The sequence below is a fragment of the Aquarana catesbeiana genome, linkage group LG01, assembly GCF_042186555.1.
Source record: "Aquarana catesbeiana isolate 2022-GZ linkage group LG01, ASM4218655v1, whole genome shotgun sequence".
NCBI lineage: Eukaryota > Metazoa > Chordata > Amphibia > Anura > Ranidae > Aquarana > Aquarana catesbeiana.
This window is the reverse complement of record NC_133324.1, coordinates 413,060,838-413,086,816: the sequence shown is the minus strand read 5'-3', so window position 1 is coordinate 413,086,816 and position 25,979 is coordinate 413,060,838. Positions and strand designations below refer to the sequence as shown.

Below are 25,979 nucleotides of genomic sequence, written 5' to 3'. Positions count from 1 at the left end.
TCTTTGGATCTAGTGCTTGTTGCCTTGCTTTAAAATTATTAATTAACCCTCTTTTTTGGTACTGGTCTAGTCAATTAGGGCCATAAAGCTAATCAACTTACATGTGGATTTACTTTTCAGAATCTTTATCATCTCCCTATGGTTGCAGGTATGCCCCCTTAGCTCAGGCTTCAGTCTAGGAATCAGAATTTTCCAATTAATTCAAGTATCATTGGGATTAAAAGCATCTGGTAGGCATGCATTCTCAGCTCGTTATTATTACTTTCTGTAAAATGTATACAATCATGATTTTTGATGTATTATGTAATTTGTTTGACATGATTGTCACAATAATCTTTATGTACAATTTTTCATTATCGTCCATTTCTTTTGTAGTATTTAACTTCATGCAACACTTTCAAAAGCTCCTGAGGAAGCTCTTATGAGCGAAACATGTAGAGCAAGAAGTGGTTGCACATGCTGTATGAATATTATTTTTTTAAACATTTATTGTCATTTTAAAGAAACGCACGTCCGATAAAATTTATATTTGAATAAAAACTTCATTGCATATTATTTTTGGTACCTTTAAAGTCCAACTTGTTCTTTACCAATTGTTCTCATTTACCCAATGGGATGTGGTACCTAGTTCTGACACCTCATTGCCCAGTTCCAAAATTACACAATGTTATGTATCAATCTGCCTTCAGAAATTATATTTCTAGCCTTTGAAGAGACACAAAGCTGCCTGTTGTGAACAACTGTGTCTCATTATCAAGATAGTAATTTTAGTCACATCCCACATCTCTCATGTGTGTGAGCATGGGCCTGAATTCACCCATTAAAGAGGGAATGCATAGACAGAGTTTTCCTTTAAAGCGGTTGTAAAGGTAAAGAAACATTACAGCCAGCCCCTCTGTTTTATCAATCTATCCTACCCTGTTTAAATGTTTTGATAAAAGGATGCATGTAAATACCTAATCTCCGATCTTTTATGGCCAGTCACCTAACCTCCGGCTGCTTTCCTAAGGGCTACAGCAGGAGGGTCTGAGATCCCCCTCTGACGTCAGCTGGGAAGGTCACGTGACTGCCATGCCCCTCCTGCTGTAGCCCTTAGATAGGGAAGGAGAGTGGCCTGAGTTCAAATGACTAGCCATAAAAGATCTGAGATAAGGTATTTACAGGCATTGTTTTACAAAAATACATTTACACAGTGTAGGATACATTGATAGAACAGAGGGGCTGGCATTTAGATTTCTTTACTTTAACTGCCAGATACTAATAGTGACAGGAGGGGGGTGAAATGGTTCACACACACAGGAGCTGACAGGCAGGGAGGAGGTGAGAGGGGAAAAGGAGGGCAGTGGGATGATGGAGGCACATAAACTGACCACGGTAATTATGGATCAGCAGCCATGATTACCTTGGTCAGCACACATGGGGGGCACAAGAACAGAGAGGATCAACTATTTTTTTTACAGCTTATGAAAGGGCAGATTAGACAGCATAAGTACTGTGCTGTTTAATCTGCTATAAGGTAACAGGATCTTTTTTTCTTTTGTTTTTGGTTACAACCACTTTAAGCTGATAGGTGTAAATGTGTTGATTCATTTTAATCAAACTCTTGCACAATGCAAGGGGAAAAAATGGATGCTTTTTAAGCTAGTTATGGCTGTGGTGTGACTATGATGGTATAGAAAAAGTGCTTCATCAGGACTCTATCTAAAGTAGATTTTTAATAGACAGAAAATGTTTATAGCCATAAATCATGTCTGTTTTCTGTGGCAATGGTGTAGAGAATGTTTCTCCACTGGGAGCCGAGTGAACACTATAAGCTCATTTTATATCCAGCTACATCAACTCTGATATAGTTTCAAACTGCAATTGAGGTCAGTGCGGACAAACTGAATAAGCATATATATAATGTAAAAACTGCTTCTCATAAGCTTTTAGAAAAGTTCTTCTGCGCAGTACTGTATATCTTGAAATAGGTTTTTATGCTGCTTTTATACACTTACTATTATTGATGTCAGTAATGCAGTATCTAACTTAGCATTTCATACTTCTTACATGAAAAAAAAAATGCACTTATCTCTACTGTAGCCTGGCAAAGAATGTAGTGGTTTTCAAATACTTAGGATATTACTGGCATGAAAGACTGGACTATATAGATACTGGTAAATGAATAATCTGCAAAGAGCCAACAGCTAAATGTTAGTAAGACACCTTTAGAAAGTGGCAGTTCTCTTCATTTCAAATGTAACACCAATAAAGTTCTACTGTAGTTTTGGATTGAAAAGAGAATTCATATATTAAAATAAACATAAACATTTTTACCTGAATTATGACCCTAACTCGGTCTGGTAAGTTGTTTATCATTTTGACATGCTTTAAAGGACACTTGAATGGAATGGCCCACAAAACATTTATATAAATCAAAGAAAATTAATAGTATTATTAGTGTCCTTTTGAAACAAAAATGTGCAAAAATACTCTGATATAAAGTGTTGGTTCTTTACATTCCAATGGGCTCAGGATCACTCACCAGATTTGTTTGGCCTCTCATTACAATATGCCAGATAGGCAGGGAGATTGATGGCTTCCGGGTTCCTTTATTATTCCTTAGTGCATCCACTAGATAAAGCACAAAGACAAAAAAGGTTCCAAGTGCAACAATGTAACTTTATTAAAACAGTAAGTTAAAAATAAATCATACTCATAAGACAAGTGTTTTGTCACACCAGGCATCATCAGGAGTGGACAAGGCACTGTGATTCCATGACAGTACATATACCCCAACCAACAATCTTCATTCCTCGGGTCCATATTGGGAGTGCATCATGTAATACCTACACTACCTCTAGTGGTCACAACTACATTGCCTGTTGAGAGTACTTCATGATTTAACCACACTAACTCTATGCATACATGAAAATGCATGTTCATCCGCTTTGTGTTGCACATAGAACAGTGTGAATGGCCCCTTAAAAAGCTATATTAATATCATTACAGTAGATTTCTTTAGCAATCCAAACATGATTAAGGAACACAACACTAGAAAACTTTTTGACTGTGTAGTTATTCATTTTTTTGAAGTTCAGCTTTAACCACTTCAATACCGGGCACTTATACACCACCTTCCTGCCCAGACCAATTTTCAGCTTTCAGCATTATCACACTTTAAATGACAATTGCGTGGTCATGCTACACTGTACCTAAACTAAATTTTTATCATTTTGTCCCCACAAATAGAGTTTTCTTTTGGTGGTATTTGATCACCTCTGGGATTTTTATTTACTGCTAAACAAATAAAAAATGACCAAAATTTTTGAAAAAAAAAATGTTTTTTTTCATTTCAGTTACAAAACTTTGTAAATAAGTAAGTTCTCTCCTTCACTGATGGGACTGCACTGATGGGCACTGATAAGGTGGCACTGATGGGCACTGATGAGGTGGCACCAATGAGGTGGCACTGATGAGGTGGCATTGATGGGCACTGATGGGCACTAATATGCGGCACTGATGGGCACTGATAGGTGGCAATGATCGCCGCGATGCGCGCCCATGGGGTCTTAATTTCCTGAAGACGTCATATGACGTCCGGTCAGCATATTGAAACCACTTTGTCACCGTCATTTTGCTATATGGCGGGTGGCAAGTGGTTAAGGATGGAGAAGAATATCGGTTCTGTTTGGCATTACAGAGTTCCTGCTGCAGGGCATATCCTGCAGGTATGTATCTTTAGTTGCATAATGTATGTTAATCTAGGTTATTACAACCTGTATAGCATGTTAAAGTGATTAAGGGCTTACTTTTATTAATTAAAATCATAATGTATTTATTGTGCAAACGATGTAAAGAAAACATGCAAGCACCTTATAGATTTTTTTCAAAGTTGTTGAAGGATTGGAACCAAGTCTCTACTCTTGAATAATAGGTTGTTGTCAGATTCAGGAGGGCACATAGTAAGACATTAATATGGTATCAGTGAAATGGTATGACTAAGGCTAGGTTTAGACTCAGGTCTAAAACCAGCACACCCCTAAAAAGCAAGCTGTGTTCAGATGTCTTTTCAGAGGTGATTAACAGGTGGTGAGGTGGCTTTTGACAGAGGTGACAGGTGGTTTTACGCCCATTTTTTTCCAAACAAACATGCATTTCTGCTGTCGGGATGTACTGACTCCCAAAATCGGATGAGCAAAAATTCTTGATATCCTGTATTTTCATTACTTATGGAATTGGTGCTTCGAATGTTTGTAATACATGCTACTTTGTACAAAAAAACACGTTTTCTGATAAAAAAATGCAATTAATACAGTTTTGGGCATTTTGTGGCACTTCCTTATCTGCTTTCTGCCCACCAATCGTGACTTGTTGAAAAATTTTTGTTGCAGGCACAAAACATGAAGACTGCGGCATGTGAACACCACATGTTTTTAACACCCCTACCACTGAACTATACTAGACCTTAACCACTTGCTTACTGGGCACTTAAACCCCCTTTCTGCCCAGGCCAATTTTCAGCTTTCAGTGCTGTCACTCTTTGAATGACAATTGCGCAGTCATGCTACACTGTACCCATATGACATTTTTATAATTATTTTCACACAAATAGAGCTTTTTTTTAGTGTTATTTAATCACTACTGGGTTTTTTATTTTTTTCTAAACAGACAAAAAAAGACTGAAATGTCTGGAAAAAATCAGTTTTCATAGTTTGTTATAAAATTTTAAAAACAGGTAATTTATCTCCTTCACTGATAAGCTATACTGATGGGCACTGATAGGCACTGATAAGGTGGCACTGATGGGCACTGATGAGGGGCACTGGTGGGCACTGATCAGGAGGCACTGATGAGGCTGCAATGATAGGTGCCACTGTTGGGAACTGATAAGCGGCACTGAAGGGCATTGATAGGTGGCACTGATAGCTGGCACTGATAGGTGGCACTGATGGGCACTGGTAGGTGACACTGATAGGCAGCACTGATAGGTGGCACTGATTATGAGGCACTGATGGGCACTGATTGGCAGCACTGATGGGCACTGATAGGTGGCACTGGTGGGCACTGATTGGTGGCATTGGTGGGAACTGCTTAGCAGTACTGACATGCACTGGTAGGTGGCACTGGTGGGCACTGGTAGGTGGCACTAGTGAGCACTGCTTAGCAGCAGTCGGTGTCCATGTGCGGGACTGATGTCCTGTTAACACGAGCTTGGTAATCAGCTTTTTTTCTTCTCACGCTAACAATTACCGGCTTCTGTTTACACATGATCAGCTGTCATTGGAAAAAGCAGTGAATATGACATTCACCAAACATTCACTGCAGGTGAATCAATCTATGAGCTTTGAGGATGAATTGCCCCACAGTGTCTAGTGCTACGAACATCAGGGATTGCTTTAAAACACATTTGCTGCTTGCCAAAAATACGTAAATATTTAAATGTTCATAGCCTGGGCACATGTTCACTTTAAGAGATAGCATTATTTTCTGCTAGTCCTCAAACTTTTTCAATGATTTACAGAATAATGGAACATAGCTATTCAATTTTGTAAATGTTCAGCATTACATCATAAATTCACTACTGACTAGAAAATAAAAATAGATGTGTTCTAGCCAGAACAGTGAGCTGTAACCAACATTAATGTATTTTTCATTGTATAAATCCTAATCTGAATGTGCACAATTCTCCAGTTCCATTAGTCTACTCTAGAAGTTTGACATTAGTGCCCTGGTATTTTAAAATGTTGATGTATTATTTGTATGTAGCATTCTGAGAAATGACTTTACTGGCAAAGGATTTCAGAAATGTTACAACTTTATTTTTATGTTATTGTATGATGTATGTGAAGTTGTTTATTTTTAATTGCTATGTATTAGATGTCTCACAATTTGTTTTCTCTTTACAGATGTGAAAAAACATCTTAAATAAAGGTAGGCTTTGAAACACTTTATTCATTTTGCTGGCTGCTTTGTATACAAGGTATTGAAATAATAAATAATGTAAATAATAATAATAATAATGAATTTTTTATTTTAACAATCTACACAAGCCTTGTCTGTAAACATCGCTACTGTTGCAAATTTACCTAAAAATACAATGACGAATTGCTAAGGTATAAAAGATGCAATAAAGAAAAATGTTGTACTGACCCAGCAATTAGGTTTCCTGTTTTTAGTATATGTCCTAACAAAGTAAGGATACTAGGTTTCATGTTTTAATATTGTATATCATTCCCTGGATGTTGTAAGCTCCGTTGTTGAACCTAGGATGCTTTTGAAGAAAAGCTGGAGAAAGTAAAAGATGTTGCTCACACTGACAAAGAATGTTTATTTAAAGTGGAACTTCCCATAACAAAAATAGTGTTCTTTAGCACATAGAACATACATTCCACATTAATAATTAAGACCCCTTTCACACTGAGGCGCTTCAAAAATGCCCTAAAATGCCTTAGCGCTATTACCACGTTTTTACCGCGTTTTTGGGGCGCTAGCGGTAAAATTACCGCAACACTGCGGGCGTTTTAACAGCATTTTTCAAGTGTTATTGAAGCATGGGCATCAAAGAACCCCACCTCCCTACATATAGATGCTCTCTTTTCTGTTTGCATGTTTACCTTTTTGCCAGATCATGTGACTTTTCTACAGCTCAGGGCGGATTATAGGTGCTATTCAGGCATTTTTACAGCGCTTTCAATTCATTTCAATGGAGAGGAATGTTTTTGAAGTGCTTTTTTAATGCCCAAAAGCTGCTCCAAAGATGCTGCTTGCAGAACTTTTCTCAACGCCCCGCCAGTGCAATGCCTCAGTGTGAAAGGGTCCATTGAGATGCATGGGAAGCATTTTATGAGCGTCTTAAAAGCGCTATTTTTAGCGCTAAAACACTGCAAAACTCCACAGTGTGAAAGGGCTCTTATGCTTGCAAAATAAGTGTGCGATGTAAATTTCCTCCAACATTGTTCCTGTTTCTTCTTGCTGGAGGCTGACATTTTGCCGAAGCCCAGAGCCCCCTAACAGCAGTAAATAAAACTAGTAGATAAAGCGGATCTAAACCCATCAATTTTACGATTTCAATAAACTGTTAAATTCCTGGAATGCCAGGATTGCTAACTGTCACATTTGCTTTTGTCCTCCACCAAACTGTCAAACCATCAAATGCCCGGTGTCATAATTGATCACATGTGCAGCACCATGGCAATTGCAGTACAAACAGAAGCAGCTTTCTTGGCTGTAAAGAATAAGGGGGTTTAAGTCCGCATTAAGGCTGTCTCTACAAACTCAGCAATGCCTAAAAATGGAGAGCAACTGAGAATGCACAGAGAAGGGTGAGACAGTGTATTACTGGATTTTTAATATTTTACATAGCTATACCTGCTAAAGGGACAGTCTGTTATCTAGCGGGACTTCATTTTCTGCCTAAAGTTCCACTTTTACATTAGTCCCACCCCCAATATTTTCTTCTTTTTGAATTGTATTCACCACAGTGAATACAGTGATATATGTTGCTGTAACATACATTCTTATGTATTTACATGTGCTATACACATGACTTGAATGTCAAAAAGTAAAGACAATGCATCCAAAATGAATCATGAAAGGATTTTTTCTAGTGAAATAAAGCATGTTGGTAGGTATTAAGTTATTGCTTTAATTTTTTTCTTAAACTGTACAAACAGCATAACAGCAGGGCTAGTGAAAATAATCCTTCATATGTGTTCTTTTCATTTTGATTTTGTGATGTTTATACTTTCTAAAACTGCCTATTGCCTAAGATTTTTGTAGTTTAGGTTGTAAGGATTTTGTGCTGTTTGTATTTTTTTTTTAACTTAATTGAAACACACATATGCAGTTAATAGCTTTTTAAGAAATAATTAAGTTATATAATTATCAAACTCAGAAAGCAGTCATAACAGTTAAAGCAGTGGAATACTGAAGCAAAGCATAAAATAATTGCTTACCAGAAATAACTTAAATAAGCAGTGCGTTTTCTTGTAGTAATCTTTTATTTGGCTGTAGAGAACTCATTGCATGTCTATGTCTATTGTAAAGGACAGGTTTAGCTTTAACTAACACTAAAGCCTGGACATACACATATAGAGGTTCATTTACTAAACCTGGAAAGTGCAAATTCTGGTACAGCTCTGCATAGAAACCAATCAGCTTCCAGGTTTTTTGTCAAAGCTTAAAGCAGCATTAAACCTTCATTATTAACCTTATTTAATAAAATAATGAATGTCTTATACTTAACTGCTCTGTGCAATGTTTTTGCACAAAGCAGCCCCGATCCTCTTCTTCTGGGGTCCCCCACTGGCACTCCATGCTCCTCCTCTTCAACAAGTGCCTCCATAGAAAGTCACTATGGGGACATTTGTGTGGACTCACTACTGAATCACCCTGTCTGCGGCCATTGACACAGCCTGGGCGGCTCAGCTCCGCCCCCCCCACTTCATCGTCATAGCATTTGATTGACAATAGGGGGAGCCAATGCCTGGATCGGCATTAGGCTTAGGTAAGTATAAGGGGGAGGAATTCTGCAGCTCAGAAGGTTTTTTTACCTAAATGCATAGAATGCATTTAGGTAAAAAAAAGTTGGGGCTTTAGAACCATTTTAATTGAACAAGCTGAAGTTAGAAGCCGATTGGCTACCATGAACAGATGCACCAGATTTTACACTGTCCAGTTTTAGTAAATCAACCTCATATTCTTTTTTCTTTTTCAGCCTTTGGGCTGAGTGAAAAAAATCTAACCGATTCCTCCATTTATAGTATGCTAAGCAGAGCTGATTAGCGAATCTCCGCTGTAACTATTGTATTCTGACAGTTGACGCTGAAGGCTGTCAAAATACACAAATTGTTTGACCAATTTTCTGTCCAGCTTCCTGAATTTTTTAGTTGAAGGATGTCAGTTGGGAGAGTGCTGACACCACATAGTTCATTTTAGCCAGTTCATTAGAAACTGGCCTCTCGAGATAAATGCACTCCAACCCCAGATGCTTACTTACTTTCACAGTCTACTTTGGTGTTTACCTGATTCTTTTCAAAACTGATAAACTTGACTGGAGCTATATACAGAGACTGGAGATTCAGCATTGCCACCTCTGAAGAGAATTTCTGCAGAGGGTAGGTAAATGCAAAAGCAGACATCTGCTCCGATAGGGAGGTAGGAAAGCATCTGGGGGTTGGGGTAGTTTCTCTTAGGAAGGTTGATGCGTAGGTTAGAATTAGTTTAGATAAACCTGTTCTTAAAAGCCGACTTAGAGATTGAACAAATGTTGTGTAAATACAAATATTCTCTGTTTCTCTCTTTCCTTGTGCAGGTGGACTGCTCTTTTATGCCCTGTACACAGGGCTGGACATTGATCAGACATTCCGACAACAAAATCCATGGATTTTTTCCGACCAGATGTTGGCTCAAACTTGTCTTGCATACACATGGTCACACAAAGTTGTCAGAAAATCTGATTGTTCTGAACGCGGTGACGTAAAACACGTACGTCGGGACTATAAACGGGGCAGTAGCCAATAGCTTTCGTCTCTTAATTTATTCTGAGCATGCATGGCACTTTGTGCGTCAGATTTGTGTACACACGATCGGAATTTCCGACAACGAATTTTGTTGTCGGAAAATTTTATAGCATGCGCTCAAACTTTGTGTGTCGGAAATTCCTATGGAAAATGTGTGATGGAGCCTACACATGGTCGGAATTTCCGACAACAAGGTCCTATCACACATTTTCCATTGGAAAATCCTATCGTGTGTACAGGGCATTATTCTCTCCCTCCTGTAGTTTTTTGCAGGTAGCCTATAGTGGGTGAATCTACTGGGTCCCCTCTACACCTCTACTCTCTAAACAAGGTCACTGCTAATTTTATATAGTAATAACTGGGTTTGCAAGGGCACTTAGTACACATAATTTGCATTTATAGTCTCTGTGGCTATTGAGGAAAATATTTAAATGAAAGTTTAATCATGAAAATATGATTTAAATATGTTGGTTTAGCATTATACTGTATATAGCATAGACATCTGAGGAGGGTCAGATGTGAAGGATGATTAGACCATTTCAGATGTCTTTTGGCCCAGTTTGGGTACTACTGCTTGAGCCCAGTGCTTGTATTTCATTAGGGCTTCTGTTTAGACATATGCAGGATGGAGGTACATCTGCCTACTGGCAAGCAATCTTGGCACTGGCTTGTCTTGAGAAAAACATAATTATAATCAGACAAGGCTTTCTAACCTGGCCAGTTGATTTCTCCATTAAAATGTGTATGTTGTGACTATCTGAAGCTGCCCGCTGAAATGGGATTGAAATCCAATAGTCTGGTGAAGTGTGCACCTTACTGTTTGAAGTCAGTTCACTCAAAACCAATATATCAATTTATGGTTTTATTTGTTTAAATGCTAAAAAAAATATTTTAGAGACTCTATTGGTGAGCTGTCTTCCTGAGTTCAAGGGACTGTACACCTGTTTGGTCTATTAGAAGGGGTTATCATTCTTCCTGTTGGACATCTTTCTTATTTATACCATAGAAAATGCAACAATAGGTACAGTAATACAATAGGTGTAGAAAGGTGGATAGGAACATGCAAGGGCAGTGATAATGGTGAAAAGATTTCTGTTGGAATAGCCAAATCAGCCCACCAGCTCAACCTATAACTAAATACCCATTTTATATGGACTGGATATTTAAGTGACAACAAATTGTTGCTCTACAAGAGAGTGAAGATCAGAGAAATGAGTAGCTGGATATATGAGTATCAAGCCTGTTCTTTTGTGGGTCTCGCTTTGCTAAATCTTTTAACCTTAACCAAGCTGCAGTGTCACTTTAGGCATGTGTCATGAAAATTGGATAAGAGAAAAATATTTCAGTAAAGGAGGTAAAGAAATATTAAAGTGTAACAGCTAATCAAGCTATTTGACTGATAAACTATAGATTGCTAGTTAAATATCAACCTAAAAACAAATACATCTAAGGATAATAAAAGGCACATTTCAGCAAACTTTACAAAACCATAAGGATCTTTATTTTCAGCTGTCTGAGCATTATATGATTTCTCATAGTGGATATTCTGACTGAATCATATGGTTAATTTATGTTCCTTCTACATGTTCTATTTGGAGCAGTGGTTCTCAACTCCTGTCCTCAGAACCCACTAACAGGCCAGGTTTGCAAGATAACTGAAATACATCACAGGTGATATCCTTTGCTGCTCAGTGATTGAAGTATGCTAGTCTGCATCTCCCCAAGGTAATACTTAAAATCTGTCCTGTTAGTGGGTCCTAAGGACAGGAGTTGAGAACCACTGATTTGAAGTCTTAAATAATACATCGCATGCTCTCATGCACTTTAATTTCAATATTTCTTTATTGAGATTTTCAGAGAAAAAATAACATGAACAATGAAGCGAAATAAAGTACATTCAATTAAAGTTGTCTCAATTTTTTACTTATTAAGATAATAGCAAGTATAATTATATGTTTATGCTCGTATTATGGATATCAGCATCTTAAGAAAGCGGTATGCCCTAGGTGTCACTCCCCCTTCCAGACACCCCTCTGGGAACTTACTGTGTCCAAAGGGGGAGGGACCCTTAGCCCAGAAGCACCCCGTAGGATCCAGCGTCTAACCTTAGCTATAGGCATAGGTCTTACTTGCTTTGCAATAGGTCCTGTGTGGACAACATATGAATGATAAAACAAAAAGCACCGTAACAAAAATATTTAACATATTTAACATATATCCACAGTATTGATAGGCATGTCTAATAACCAGCCATTATGGATACAGTTGCTGTGTATTTCATTTGTCATATATTATTTAATGTTCCCAAAGAATCTGAGACCCACATTCTGTGGGTACCATGTTAACCAGGTGCTCCATAGTTTGGAAACCTGGTTATGATTACCACAACTTCGAGCAAATTGTGTTTCATAAGCACTGTGCGCTATTGGGGGTGGGTCAACCTCCTTCCAGTGTTGGACTATGGTGAGTCTAGCTGCGATTAGCAAGTGGGATACTATATTTCTCAATGGTGCTGGTACCAATTCTATTTCTAATGACAGAAGTGCCATACACGGAGAATATGTAGCTTTAATTCCTGTGATTTGCTCTATGGTTTGGAACACGAGGGTCCAGTACCTTTTAATACGGGGGGCATGACCACAGTACATGTAACAGTGTGCCCTTGTTTCCGCATTTTCTCCAACAGTCCGGAGATGCTCCAGGTACAAATTTTGAGATACGGTAAGGGGTAAGATACCATCTCAGTAGTATCTTGTGGTACAATTCCCAAAGGTTGGCACTTCTTGTGGATTTATATGTGATACTAAAAGCTTTCTTCCACTGCTCCTCTGTATAGTTCCCCTCAAAGTCCTTTTTCCCATGCTACAATATTGGTAATTTTACTAAAGGATTGTTTATCTTGCATATATTTATATAGTAATGATGTGCCTTTAAGAATTAATTTGGTGATTGTGTAGAAGAGAGCTATTTGCCAGGGTAGTTGGATAAGAAGATTATTACTTTTGTTGTCTAATAAATGGGATAGTTGAATATATTTATAGTACTCGGAAGCTGGTAATGAATATTCAATCTGTAATGTTCTGAATGTTTTCAGCTTAAGTCCTATAAAAAGATCTTCTAAGAGAAGTGCTTTGCTGGTGCACCAATTTGTTAGTGATATGTCAGGTATGACATGTTCTAAGGCTGTGATCGGGAATTTTAAAGGAGTTTGTGGGTCTTCAAGGGTTATATTTTTAATCAAGGGTTTGCCAGGCTTCAGTAGAAGCCTGTATGGTAGGTGCACACGTTGAAGGTTTCGTGAAATGATATGGACTGGTAATTAGATAGTTATATAGGTTTCCACCTTTGATTTGTGAGCTCTCTAAGTCAGTCCATAGTGTGTTGGTGTGTTGGGGAAACCAATCTCTCACTTGGGCTAGTATGGTAGCCTAGTAATAATCTTTTATGGAGACATGTCCTATCCCCCTATCTGTTTAAGTTTGATAAGTTTTCTGAAGGCACAACGTGCTTTTTTACCTGCCCACAGGTATTTGTCTATTGTAGATTGTGCTTGATGGAAAAAGGACTGAGGGACAGATATAGGCAAAGTCCTAAACAAATAGAGGAATTGTGGTAGTACCTGCATTTTAAATGCAGCAAGTCTTCCTGTCCAGGAAAGCTCAAACCTTCGCAGCTTGTCTAGTCTGTGTTGCAGGGAATCCAAAAATGGGGTGTAGTTTTCTTTCATCTCCATGCATGATACACATCATAGGTTCTCAAAAGGGGTTGAAGCATCTGGGATTTCCTCATAGATATTGAACTAGAGTCCATGTTGGGGTCAGGTGGCAGATTAAAGTCCCCACATAAAATCAGGTGGCCCCTCTGAATTTGTAGAACCCTTTTCATTAGCTTATGAAGAAAGCGAGTTTGATGAGCGTTAGGGGCATAAACGTTTACCACTGTATAAGTGTTATTATTAATATCACAGACCAAGATGTGGTATCTTCCTTGTGCATCTTGTATGTCATTATGGAGGTGAAAGGCTACTGTATCCTTTATTGCCGTAAGAACTCCTCGTTTTTTTGCATTTGAGTTTGCATAAAATATATGGGGGAATTTAGGGTGAGAGCATGTAGGTTGGGCCTGCTTTTTGAAGTGCGTCTCCTGCACGCAAATAATGTCACCTTTATGTTGGATCGCTTCTTTCCACATGGTCCTGCGTTTAGCCGGGTGATTAAGTCCTCTGGCATTAACCGTTAAAAAGGTGATAGGCATTGTACAAGTGTAAATTGGAATGCATGGTGATGCATGTGTATGTAACACTTTCATTCGATGGTTGACTTGTCAAGAGTGATCTTGATGCGACAGAAGCATGGATGTTTATGGTTGTAGTGGATCTGAGGTGCTTGTAGAAAAGTTCTGCAACTGCGGATATAATTGTGGTTAACTGTGAAAAAAAGAAACCGTATAGTAAAATATAAAACAGCGAATAGGTCCTTACGACCTGAGTGTGACAATGAGTCACTCAAATGGAGAGTAGGGGGTAAACTAGGAAACAGTTCAGCTTAGCAGTTAATTCCTCTTTCCCAGGGGACATCTAAGTGTAACCTGTTCTGACTTCGGCTAAGTCAGGTATGTTTGCGGGCATTTTTGGAGGTAACCAAGTTCCAATCTTCCACAGTGTGATCAGGGCTTCGTGGGTTTTGGTCTCTATGAATATAATCTGTTATGATATGCCATTTTTGAAGTAGGTGCATCCCTTTGGCGTTTTCATCCACCTGCTCCTTGCCATCCCTGGTGATGATTAATTTTGTGGGGAACCCCCATTTATAAGTGATTTTATGGTTTCTCAATGCCTTAGAGATTGTTTTAAGGTTCCTACATTTCTGCAGAGTAAATTGGGACAAGTCCACAAAGAATTGTAGGTCTTTGTACTGTGGTGGAAAGAGGTCTTTATTGCGGGAGGCCGCCATCAGGTGTTCTTTTGCTTCAAAAAAGTGCAGCCAGAGTATGACATCCCTGGGTATGTTGTGTGGTAGGTGAGATGGCTTAGGTAAGCGGTGGATCCTATCCACTGTAATGTCCAAGTCAGATAAGTTAGGGAGTATGGCCTGAAATAGTTGGGCTGCATAGGTGCGTAGATCAGTTTGCAGGACCGACTCGGGGACCCCCCTTATTTTCGGGTTGTTTCTCCTAGAGCGGTCCTCAAGGTCCGCTAATTTAGCTTTTATTGCATCCATTTAATTAGGGTTGCTATCATGTGCATCCACAAGATCATTGATGGTGGTCGCAAACTCCCCCATTTTATTTTCTATGTTATCTACTCTGGATGCCGTCTCTCTTAGTTCTACTCCAAACTTGTGAACACATGACAGCATGTCAGCATGCAGTGAGCTTCTAAGAGACACTAACATGTCTTTAAGGGTGGTATCCAGGACAGGCTGGTTGTTGGTGGGGAAGAGATCAATGGAATCAGGGAGGTCTCTGGTGTCTTCCCCTGAGTCTAGGCCTTGTGTAATGTCCTGACTTGCATCTGAGGCATCCAGTCTCACCCTCACTTTTTCTGGGCTCCCGGAGGTAGGGGTGTGGATCGGAGGCTGCGTGCTCCTTTGTGGAGTATTTCTTTTTTGGGGATTACCTTTCCCTTGACTGTAGTGAGGGGTGCTAGACATACCCCGCCGTCGTCCCGCCAACGCCATCTTGCTTAGGCCCGAGCGGGTAGTACTCAGTGAGTTTCTGCGGCTTTTGGAATTCTTTTTTCTTCCGCGTCATGGTCGGACGGGTCCCCGGACTGTGCTGCAGGTCTGCTGGGTATTATTGTGCCATTCCTGGCAGGTTAAACAGATGATGGGTGCCGGTGTTGTCCCTGAGCACTGAGGAGCTCCTCTATTGAGTGTCCATCTTCCTCTGCAGCAAACTCCGCCCCCCTCTCATGCACTTTTGATGCTTAGATTAGAAAGTAATTCTATCGACAGCAGTAGGAGATTTGTGAATTGGTATGTGTCCATTTAAAAAGATGGTGTAAATATTGATACAGACTATTGAGTTTTTAACTGTGCAGAAAGATACCCATGCACATTTGGTAGCATGGACATTAGAAAACTATTCAGCATGATTGTTTCTCTTTATAAAGACAAGATAGTTCACTTTAATAGCTGACATTTTTCAATATGATACATTCATTTAGAATGATGGGTATGTAATGTGTTTGGGTACTTTCTGTCATAGTTTATCAAGATTTGACATGCTGGTTGCCAATTTTCTCACTTTCAATTCTTTTTTAACATATTATCTGGGATTTAGTTTAATCTTTATAGTAATCAAGATAAATGTTATGGATTTGACTTTCTTTGAGTCCCGGAGCTATTAAAACTTTAAATCTTGGTTGTTTAAAAAATATATATTTTTTGCAAGCTTGGTAACACCAGTTATAGAAAAACAATATATTCTCACTTTTATTCACTTTATTTTTTTTAATGGTTAGCAAAATTAAAGAAAAGCTGCTGGAATAATTGTGATCACACCTGAATTTAGATGTGAATTAGGGCTTTTCTTTTTTAAGAGAACCTGTTACCTTGATTATTCAGGACACAGTGACAGGGTCTCTTTAGAGCTCACCCCTAACTCATATACCTATCTTCACCGCCGCTACATATTTCTTGACAGCCACTTCAAAATACCTAGTGCTTCTGGGTATGGTGGAGCTTATGAGCTCCTCCCAAAAATATTCAGTTCTTGAGCCTAACATCCAATTTCTTCCAATCAAATCCAATCTTTAGAGTCTGCATGGATGTGCCAGTTTACTATTCTAGTTAAGTGGCAAGACCAATAGTACTTGTATATATCTGGGAGTCCAATTCCCCCTTTCAGATTAGGGATCACTAGCATATCCCACCCCATTCTAGGGTGTTTGGAGACCCAGATGAAATTTTTGCAGATCTGTATATGGAGAAGAATGTTAACGGGATTTTAATCGGCAAGGTCTGTAAAAGGTAGAGGAGTCTGGAGAGGACATTCATTTTTATGACTGCTGCTTTCCCAAACCACGAGAGAGGGCCTAAGTTCCATTTTTGCAGATCTTGTCGGATGGCTTTGAGAATAGGAAGAAAGTTCCTAGCATATAGCTCCATTCATTTTGCAGGGAGCTGGATATCGAGGTAGATAAAGGCATGAGGATTCTATCCAAAGGGAAAATTAGCTTGGCATAGTGTCATAGTAGCTGTGGGGAGGAAAATGTTTAGTGCCCTAGATTTTGAAAAGTTAATTTGAAGATTGGAGTGTGTTTTGAAAAGAGAGAAGTCTTTTAGTATGTTGGATCAAAAAGTTAGCCAAACTCCAACACAGGATGGAACTGTGGGAGTTTAAGCTAGTGCAGTGCCATGTCCTAAACGTCAGTGGTTAAATAGAAAAATGGAAAAATAGACTTTCCAGGCACCAATTATAGAAAATATAAGTAATTTTTATTAAATGATTAATACATAAAAAAACATTTAAAATACTGTCAGATGAATGCAGTAAACAACTAAACCTCTCCAATATGGATCATGAGTGTCAGAACCATGCCGGTATAGACATGGGTGACTATACTGGGTTTGGTTATAGCACTTTTTTGATTCTTGCTCTACATGTTTCACAAGAATCGCTTCTTCAGGAGCTTGATAAATATTCTAAGGAGAGAGAAAGGCAATCAATAACAAGCTACAAAAGTCCGACAGCCCGTCCGACAGAATTTCGACAGACTTTTGGCGGACTTGCGGCGGACTTTATAACGAACGCACTTAACTACATACGATCACACAAAAGTCCGACAGATTTGTACGTGATGATGTACGACCGGACTAAAAGGAGGAAGTTGATAGCCAGTAGCCAATAACTGCCCTAGCGTGGGTTTTTGTCCGCTGGACTAGCATACAGACGAGCAGATTTCTGGGTCCGGCGGAGTTACGACGTAAAGATTTGAAGCATGTTCCAATTATAAAGTCCGTCAGATTTGCGACTGCAAAAGTCCACTAAAGGTCCGGTGAAGCCCACACATGATCGGATTGTCCACCTGATTTGGTCCGTCGGCGTCCGTTGGACCAGTCCGGTCAAAAAGTTCGACCGTGTGTACGCGGCATAAGAGTCCAAAAAAACTCAATATTGCGTTTATGTTGCAGATACCTTCGGTATTAAGGGTTTTTGGACTCGTGGTTCTGCAGTCCAGAGCTCTCTTTGGACTTTGTACATGCTGAAAATATAAGGTGACCGGGAGGTATATTTACTAAAGGCAAATATGCTGTGCACTAGAAATGCACTGCAAGTGCACATGGAATTGCACTTCAAGTCCACTGTAAGTGCAGTTGCTATAGATCTAAGTGGCAGCTCTGAAATGGGGGGAGCTCTGCTAATGTGTACCCTCAAAACTAGAGCATATGCACTTGCAGTGCACTTGAAGTGCACTTGTGGGTGCACTTGCAGTGCACAGACTATTTATCTTTAGTAAATTAACCCCAGGGTCTCTTTAAAGTTGAGTTTACTGCCCATTGAACCCCTGAAAAAATGCTTGACACAATGCATTGGTAAGCCTCTTTCTTTGCCTAATCTTTAGGAAAGTGGCAGATTATCCACAGAAAAAAACAACAATCAGAAGCTGGATACCAGTATAAATTAATTGCTATCTTTTCTTTGCATTCATGGACTCAGAGTTTAGTAAATAATTGCCTGTCCAAGTGTATTTTTGCATTTTTGACTCACAGATTGGTCAGTTGAGGCCCCTTGTGTTTACATTACTTGATCCTCCTTAAATGTATGATATTAACCTGCATGTAATGTAGCAAGGACTTTGTGACTTTGACTATACATATACATTTCTAAATGGTTAATTTACTCCTAACCTGTCTTCCTGACATAATGTGGTGTGCTTCTGCTGTGTTCTATACCAGCATTTTATCAACATAATGGCATAAAATAAACAACTCTGCCTTAGTAACTACTCACTGATATAACGTTAACATCTTGCAAAAAAGGAGGCAAAACCCTGTTGCAATTTGCTGAAAAATCACTTTATAAAGCCATTACCATACAGAACAAATTATGTCAAGTAGCTTGGTGCATTTAACAATATACAGAATAATTTATAATTATATTGCCATAAATGTAATATATACCATCATATATTTTGTGGCCCTTCAATTTGCAAAAAAATAGCAAAAAGTACCTTTATGTTCCTTTCTCAGCTTCCAGTATGATATAAAAGAAAGGATTTGGCTATTTTGTAAATGTGCAAAGCAATATACAACTATAAATGTCATAAAGGAACAGTGAATGGCATATTAAAATTTGCTTTTACTGGGTGATAATGAGAGTGGCAGCAGTCAAGGTGAGTTTTATGTTACTGTGAATTCTAATAATAAAAAAATACTGCAAAGAGGCATTACAAATCTATTTTCTTTCCCAGTTTTATGTTCTTGGTAGCTAACAGTTGAAATATATTATTTAAAAACAAGGTTTTCTCTTTTATAAGGGGCTATTAAAGTATTTTGTTGAGCCCTATAATATTATTACTCTTTTGTTTTTTAATAACTGAAAAAGTGTTGAGTTTAATCTTGTTTAGACCATGCTGCTTGAAAAAGAGGCATTGTACATTAAAAATAGAAAAATAGGCTAGGAAATAATGTGGGTGGAGAAAGACACTGCTTTATTTCTGTGAAATGCTGATTGACCTACAGACTTCTTTGTGCAGTATCACAGTCTACTAAAACCTTTATCAAAGCAGTGTTTTGTTAAATGTCATGATAGTGAGAGAGTAAAGACATGTAAAAGCTTAAGGTAGAACATAATAATACTCTATTCTCCGAACTGTGCATTGACAGCACATATTGTAAGTGGGATGTGAAGTGCATATGCGTCATGACTGTGTGATCCAAAAGAAATAAATGTATTATTTAGATGCATACTACGATTTCATGTAGCCTAGATGCTACTTTAAATTGCATGTCCAATATAGAGTATCTAGAGTGTTGCTGACTGAACTGATGTTTGTAAAATTTTACCCTCATGTTGATATCTGTGAACTTTTGGTGGTTTGTGCCCAGGAGTTAATAGTAATCTTGCGTTGCTTTCTCCATGTTGATTCTGATGCCTTCCCAACATTAGATGGTGATCATTAGTTATGACTGAACTGAGCAAGGTTTGGTTAGTTGGACATTCACCAAACACTTGAAAAAAAAAAAAGTAGTTCCTGACCCCACTGAAGTCTGTGCAGCCAAATCTTGCCTTTTTTTGCCTTTTGTCAAGGTTTAAAGAGCAACATTAAAAATGCACAATTCATTTAAGTAAAATGCTTGGGGATGCCTGTGATTTGCATGAAAATTGGGGTGCCTGTAGTATGCAGTCCAGCAAAAATGACCGAAAAGAAAAACAAAAACAAAACTATTATTGACAAATTACAGTTCCAATACGCTGCCAGCTTCTGTTTGTAAATAAATAATTTGTGGGATCCCACGTAATGGCATTGACTAAACATGGTCATGACTGTTTTCAGTCAATGATGTCATCGGGTGTGTTTGTTGACATTCGGCTGCTGGCTGTGGTGCTGCTATTTGCAGAGAGAGACCAGCTGGAGAGGATGAGTGTTTGTGTCAGCAAGTCATTACAGCATCATTCAATGTGATTGCAGATGGATCTACATCACTGGACAATGCAATTTATGTTGGATTTATGGGATTTTGCTTTTACATTTTGTGTTTATTTACTTTTTTAAAATTGTTTTGTAATCGAGTAACAAAGGGAACTTTGTACCCCTTATTCTTTTATATGAAGGGGATATTTGGGGCCCCTTGTTCTAAAAGAGACTTTCAGATTCTAATAAGTCCCCCCTGCTGACTCTCACATCTACTGGGCCAGAGAAGTGGGGATGAGGCCCTTGTCCCTATTAACACGGAGCAAGGTGCCTTGCCTGTGGGCCTTCCCAGAAAGTTACCCTCCAAATGTTCAGGGCAAGTGGCTTGGTATGCACTTGTCTTTCCTGGTCAGTCAGGCTGCATGCCTGAATAATAGGTCTAGTATGTTATTGAAGGGATCCATGCCATGCCTCAAAGAGACTTATCCAAAGCAACTTGGAGCTGTGATAGCCACAAAAGGTGGCTCTACAAAGTACTGACTTTAGGGGGATGAATCGTTATGCACATTGGCTTTTTCTGTTATTTTGTCCTATTTGTTTGCTTCACAATAAAAAAAATCTTCAAAGTTGTGGGCATGTTCTGTAAATTAAATGATGCAAATCCTCAAACAATCCATGTTAATTCCAGGTTGTGATGCAACAAAACACGAAAAATGCCAAGGGGTGAATACTTTTGCAAGGCACTGTAAATCTGGTATAATAATTGGAGTTGGGTGAACAGTTCGAGCCAAGCAAATGTTCGGCCTGAACATAGCCTGTTCGCCCGTTCAGTGAACACACAAATTTGCGGGGCGTGTGGCGGGATGTTCACCCACTGGGCGCCCCACAATGCACTGCAACCCACAATGCCCCACCCCAAAGCACCCCCCATGTTGAGAGCATGTGGCCTGGTATGGTTCAGGAGGGGTGTGCTCACTCATCCCCCTTTTCTTGCCTGCCGGGCTGCATGCTCAGGTAAGGGTCTGGTGTGAATTTTGGGGGACCCCCACGTCGTTTTTTTTTTTTCTTACATTATTATCATGCAGGAAATTTGCATGTCATTTTTTTTTACTTTAAATATCAGTTTTGCTGCATCAGGTTTTATACACAGTACAGATGCACCACTTTACAGGTAGACTAAGGGGACCCCCCATGCACTATATTTAAAGAAATGTTTCATGTTTATTGTTTCACTTTAAGCATCATTAAAATCACCGCTCCTGTAAAAACAATATAAAAAAAGTGCATTGCATTGATACATGTCTCCCAGGGCAGTACCCACGCCCCATAACCTTTTTTATGGCCAATAACTTGCATACAAGCCTTCAAAATGGAGACTTTTGATTTTTCAAGTTCGGGTCCCATAGACTTTAACAGGGCTTGGGATTCGGGTCCGAACTTTTGTAATGTTAAAGAGTTCTGGCTTGAACTGAGCTGAGGGTGTTCAGCCCAACTCTAATAATAATAATTCACAAAACAAATGTACAAAATAAACAAACACGCACACTATAGAAAAATAATTTTCTAAAGTATTGTATAAAAAAAAAATGTCTCACGCTGTAAGTCCAACATCAACCATGTCACCCAGGAAAATAGACCTATTATCAATCATGAGAAACGGCATTCCGATGACCTGCTGACACATCACAACAATCCTCTTATGCCACTCTCACCACAAATGAGTTCCCCAAATGGTATCTGATGTCAAATATGGTCACCACAATTAGTCAATGGTGTCAACCAGGGCCACCCTCTGGCTTTTTTACAATATGAAATAAACCAGCGGGTGAACAGCTAAAAGCTTCACTATGGTCAGCCATAGGCGGTTCGAATCTCGGCTGGTTCAGCAGGAACCGGCCGAGATTCGAACCATGTGTGGGATGGCTGAATGTATCGATCGATCAACTTGGGTACAACCAGCCTGCCAGATTCACTTGCTGTTATCGTTAGTGGCTGCTATAGATGCTACCAATAAACACTGTCTTCTCCTGGGAGGGATGGCTTCCCCTCTCCCCCTGGCTGGGAGCAGACAATTGGCTGCAGGAGGGATTCCCCTGTCAGCACTATCTGTGTTGATGGGGGAATTGTGTGAATTTCTTTCCTATAACCCGTGGTTACAGGAAAGAAACTGCACCGTCTCTGGTCTGTCTTAATGAGAGACTTCCGGTAACAGCAGCCAGAGGTTTGAATGGGTGGGTGAACTGGCCAAATCTGGCTATTTAATTTACCCTTTCAGTGAACTGTGGTCAGCTTGGATTACTCATAGTCATCCCTAGTAATCATACACTGTCCCAATTTAAAGTATTGCACTGAGTGCTGCAGTATCACTCATTGTCAGTGTTATCATACCAATGTTGTATGTTTTTCCAAAGATTTTACAGTAAAGTTTAACCATATGGAATTGGAAAAGGTATTTATTGAAATGGCATGTACAGGGCTGAGTTTGTCATAATATATGTGGTCCTAGATGAATAATGAAAAAAACTGGCTCCAAATTTAGCCCTACCATGGGGCAAAATTGTGGATATAGAAAGCATTTTTTTATGAGTTTTAAAAAAACCTTGAAAAAAATCATGCTTATTTCAAATTTAGACTAGGACTCAGAAAAACAAGCTAAATGAGAGAAACCTATTTAAAGAATTAATATAATCTGTGTTCTTATTTTTTTCAGTGATTATTCCTTAGTATCATAAATGTAATTTCTGCTGCCTTTCAGCACAATAAGGTAGTTAAAAAATCCTCTGTGGCAAAAATGGAAGTCTTAAGAAACAGCATTAGACAGCACAGTTTTGCCAGCTGTGCTGTACTTGTGCTTTTAAAATTCCAAAGATTGCAAAAGAGATACAATTAATGTGCAGCATCAATTGAACTGACCTGAACAATGTGTTCAGTGGGTTTAGTACTGAAACAGTACATTGCATTGTCATATCCTGTTGTTAAAAATAATGAGGTCAACAGCAACATTTTTACATAGAATTTAGTATACAGTGGATTTATAAATAAATAAATGTAACAAGTTATTTTACAGTTCAGTTATGAATCCTTATTTAATTAAAATGGAGATTGAGTATTTCCCAAGGATTAAGAAAAACCCAGAGCCTAACATCATTCTCCTCATATTTGTAAGCACCACTGCAGCTGTATGTCAAGTGTTCATGTGCTCTTCTTTATTTCAGCATGTACACAATGGATTGGATCCAGTTGATTGGAGTTGGATTGAGGGACAATTCTATGATATAGTACTGCCTACCTACTATTTAAGTCTCAAACAAAATTGTATGTGTCGGTTTTGTTTACATGCATGCAGAATCAGAAAGTTTGAAAGAATATGATGTACACAATGTTCACATTGTAAATATAATGTTAAAGGAACCTATGCAGAGAGAAAACAGACCTATTTTGATATTATATTTTTACTATTAGTATATTGTTCTTAATGTTAATAAACAGAAGCCACTGTTTATAAAAGTAAAATCGGGATCTTCATTTATTCCATAATCAATAATTTATGGTATGTCTCTCCAGGAGTAACAACCAGCTGCATGAGATGACTTATGCCCTGTACACACGACCGGTTTTGCCATCAGAATAAACTCTGAAGGTTTTTCCGACAGAGTTCCAAAGGAATTACGCTCAAGCTGTCTTGCATACACAAGGTCACACCAAATTCCGACCGTCCAGAACGCAGTGATGTACAACACGTACGACGTGACTAGAAAACGGAAGTTCAATAGCCAGTAACCAATAGCTTCTGCCTCGTACTTGGTTCAGAGCATGCATCGTTTTTGGTGCATTGGAACAGCATAGAGACGAGCGGTTTTTCTGATAGTAATTTGTTCCGTCGGAAAAATATAGAACATGTTCTCTATCTAAGTCCGTCTGAATTTTCGACAGAAAAAGTCCGATAGGGCATACAATGAAAAGCTCCCATCGGACCTTTCTGTCGGAAATTCCACTCATGTGTACGCAGCATTAGAGATCCAATTATAAAGGAGCAGTATGGCCATACTGATGCTTTACCAAAAGATACTGCACATTTACAAAGGTACTTTGTACTCCACTGACTTCGGGACTCTTTAGGACTGGCTTCAGGACAAGCGCTATTCTTGTGAGTGGAAAAATTATTTTTAAAAAAGTGAAGAAAGCTAGATCACATGATCTGTCAATTATGTGACAGACTTTCCTCCAATCACGTAGGTCTCTCTGCTGCATTATTTACTGCAGGCTACACACCACAGCCTGCATTTTATGGATGACCCAAAAAATGCATGCCATGGTGTGCAGTAACCTAACAGTTTATAGTGATTTTAGCTCTCCATTAACAAATGATCCTCTAAAGAGAAGTGGTGCTTTATAAACACAGGGCAAAATAATGTGTTTACTTTAACACCTTTACATACTTCTTTTTGCTCTGCTCCATTTAACCACTAAGGCCTTAATCACATCTAGTGATTTGGGATCACGAGTGGAATTGCCACGATTCTACCCGAGATTCCAAAGTGCACTGTAATGCTTTCAAAATGCATAATGCGTATTTGTCTGCCATTCATTGTAGCCACTTCATTAATGGCCACTTTCACCCCCTTCCTACCTAGGCCAATTTTTAGCTTTCAGTGCTGTCACACCTTGAATGAGAATTGCGCTGTCATTTAACACTGAACCTAAATTAAATTTGTATCATTTTTTTTCACACAGATAGAGCTTTCTTTTGGTGATATTTAATCACCACTGGGGTTTTTATTTTTTGTGCTACAAATGAAAAACGACCAAACAGTTTGAAAAAAAAATAGTTTTTCTTAGTTTCTGTTATAAAATTTTGCAAATAAGTAATTTCTCTTCATACATTTTGACCAAGATGTATACTGCTACATTTCTTTGGTAAAATAACCCAAATCAGTGTATATTATTTGGTCTGTGGGAAAGCTATAGAGTCCACAAGCTGCAGTAGCAATCATTGACAATTAAAGAACTCTAGTGGGGAATATGGCGCTGTGCAAAAGTGTATATTAATAAGGAATGTGTGGTGACAATATGTGAGAAAAACTATGAACAGATGTTAAATGAAGCATGTCATGTGTATACCATAAATATAAAACGTCACATAGTATAAAAAACAAAAGTGCAAATGCGTTGTAAATAATCATAAGAGAAATACATGCACTCAAAAAAGTAAAATATAACCAATATATAAATGTGCGTAATATTGGCGTGAGTAAACAAAATTGCAAGAGAAACGCACAAAAATGTCTAAAAAATGCACAAATAGCATCAATGGTGTAATAAATAATTAATGTGATGGTGCACCAAAATTTTCAAAAATCAAGTCCAAATGGTGTAAGTGTCCAAGCAAAATTAAAATTCTACATCAAGAAAAAAAGAAAAACAGTGAAAAGTGTCTTGGCAATCCAAAAAAAATCCCAAGAAAATTATTGTGATCGTTGTGTAAACTTTTCTTCTGGAACCCCCACTTGTGTCCCCACTCACCGGAAGACGCAACCCCTGCAGGGGTAATGGGCAAGTGAAAATAAATCCACTGATAGGATTCGATCGGTGTCCCCCTCTACGGATCCGCGATCTCCTTCCTGTTTGGGTTGCCACTGGTCCTTTAAAATAGTCCACCAGAGCGTATCCATATATATGGAGATGAAAGGAGCCTCATAGTGTAAATCCAAAAATTATTTTATTTATTATAGCCAGTCAGCTATCATAAAAAAAAACATTTATATATTGGTTATATTTTACTTTTTTGAGTGCATGTATTTCTCTTATGATTATTTACAACGCATTTGCACTTTTGTTTTTTATACTATGTGACATTTTATATTTATGGTATACACATGACATGCTTCATTTAACAT

The 25,979-nt window shown here is 38.6% G+C and overlaps 1 protein-coding gene across 32 annotated transcripts in view; it reads left to right on the top strand.

Annotated features, from left to right (window-relative positions):
* Positions 1–25,979, top strand: part of PTPRD (protein tyrosine phosphatase receptor type D) — a 2,697,868-nt gene that overhangs the window by 353,257 nt on the left and 2,318,632 nt on the right. For all 32 annotated transcript variants that reach the window (XM_073635233.1, XM_073635225.1, XM_073635219.1 and 29 more), the window contains exon 3: positions 5,889–5,913. The gene's annotated coding sequence lies outside the window, so the exon portion shown is untranslated. The remainder of the gene's footprint in view (positions 1–5,888; positions 5,914–25,979) is intronic.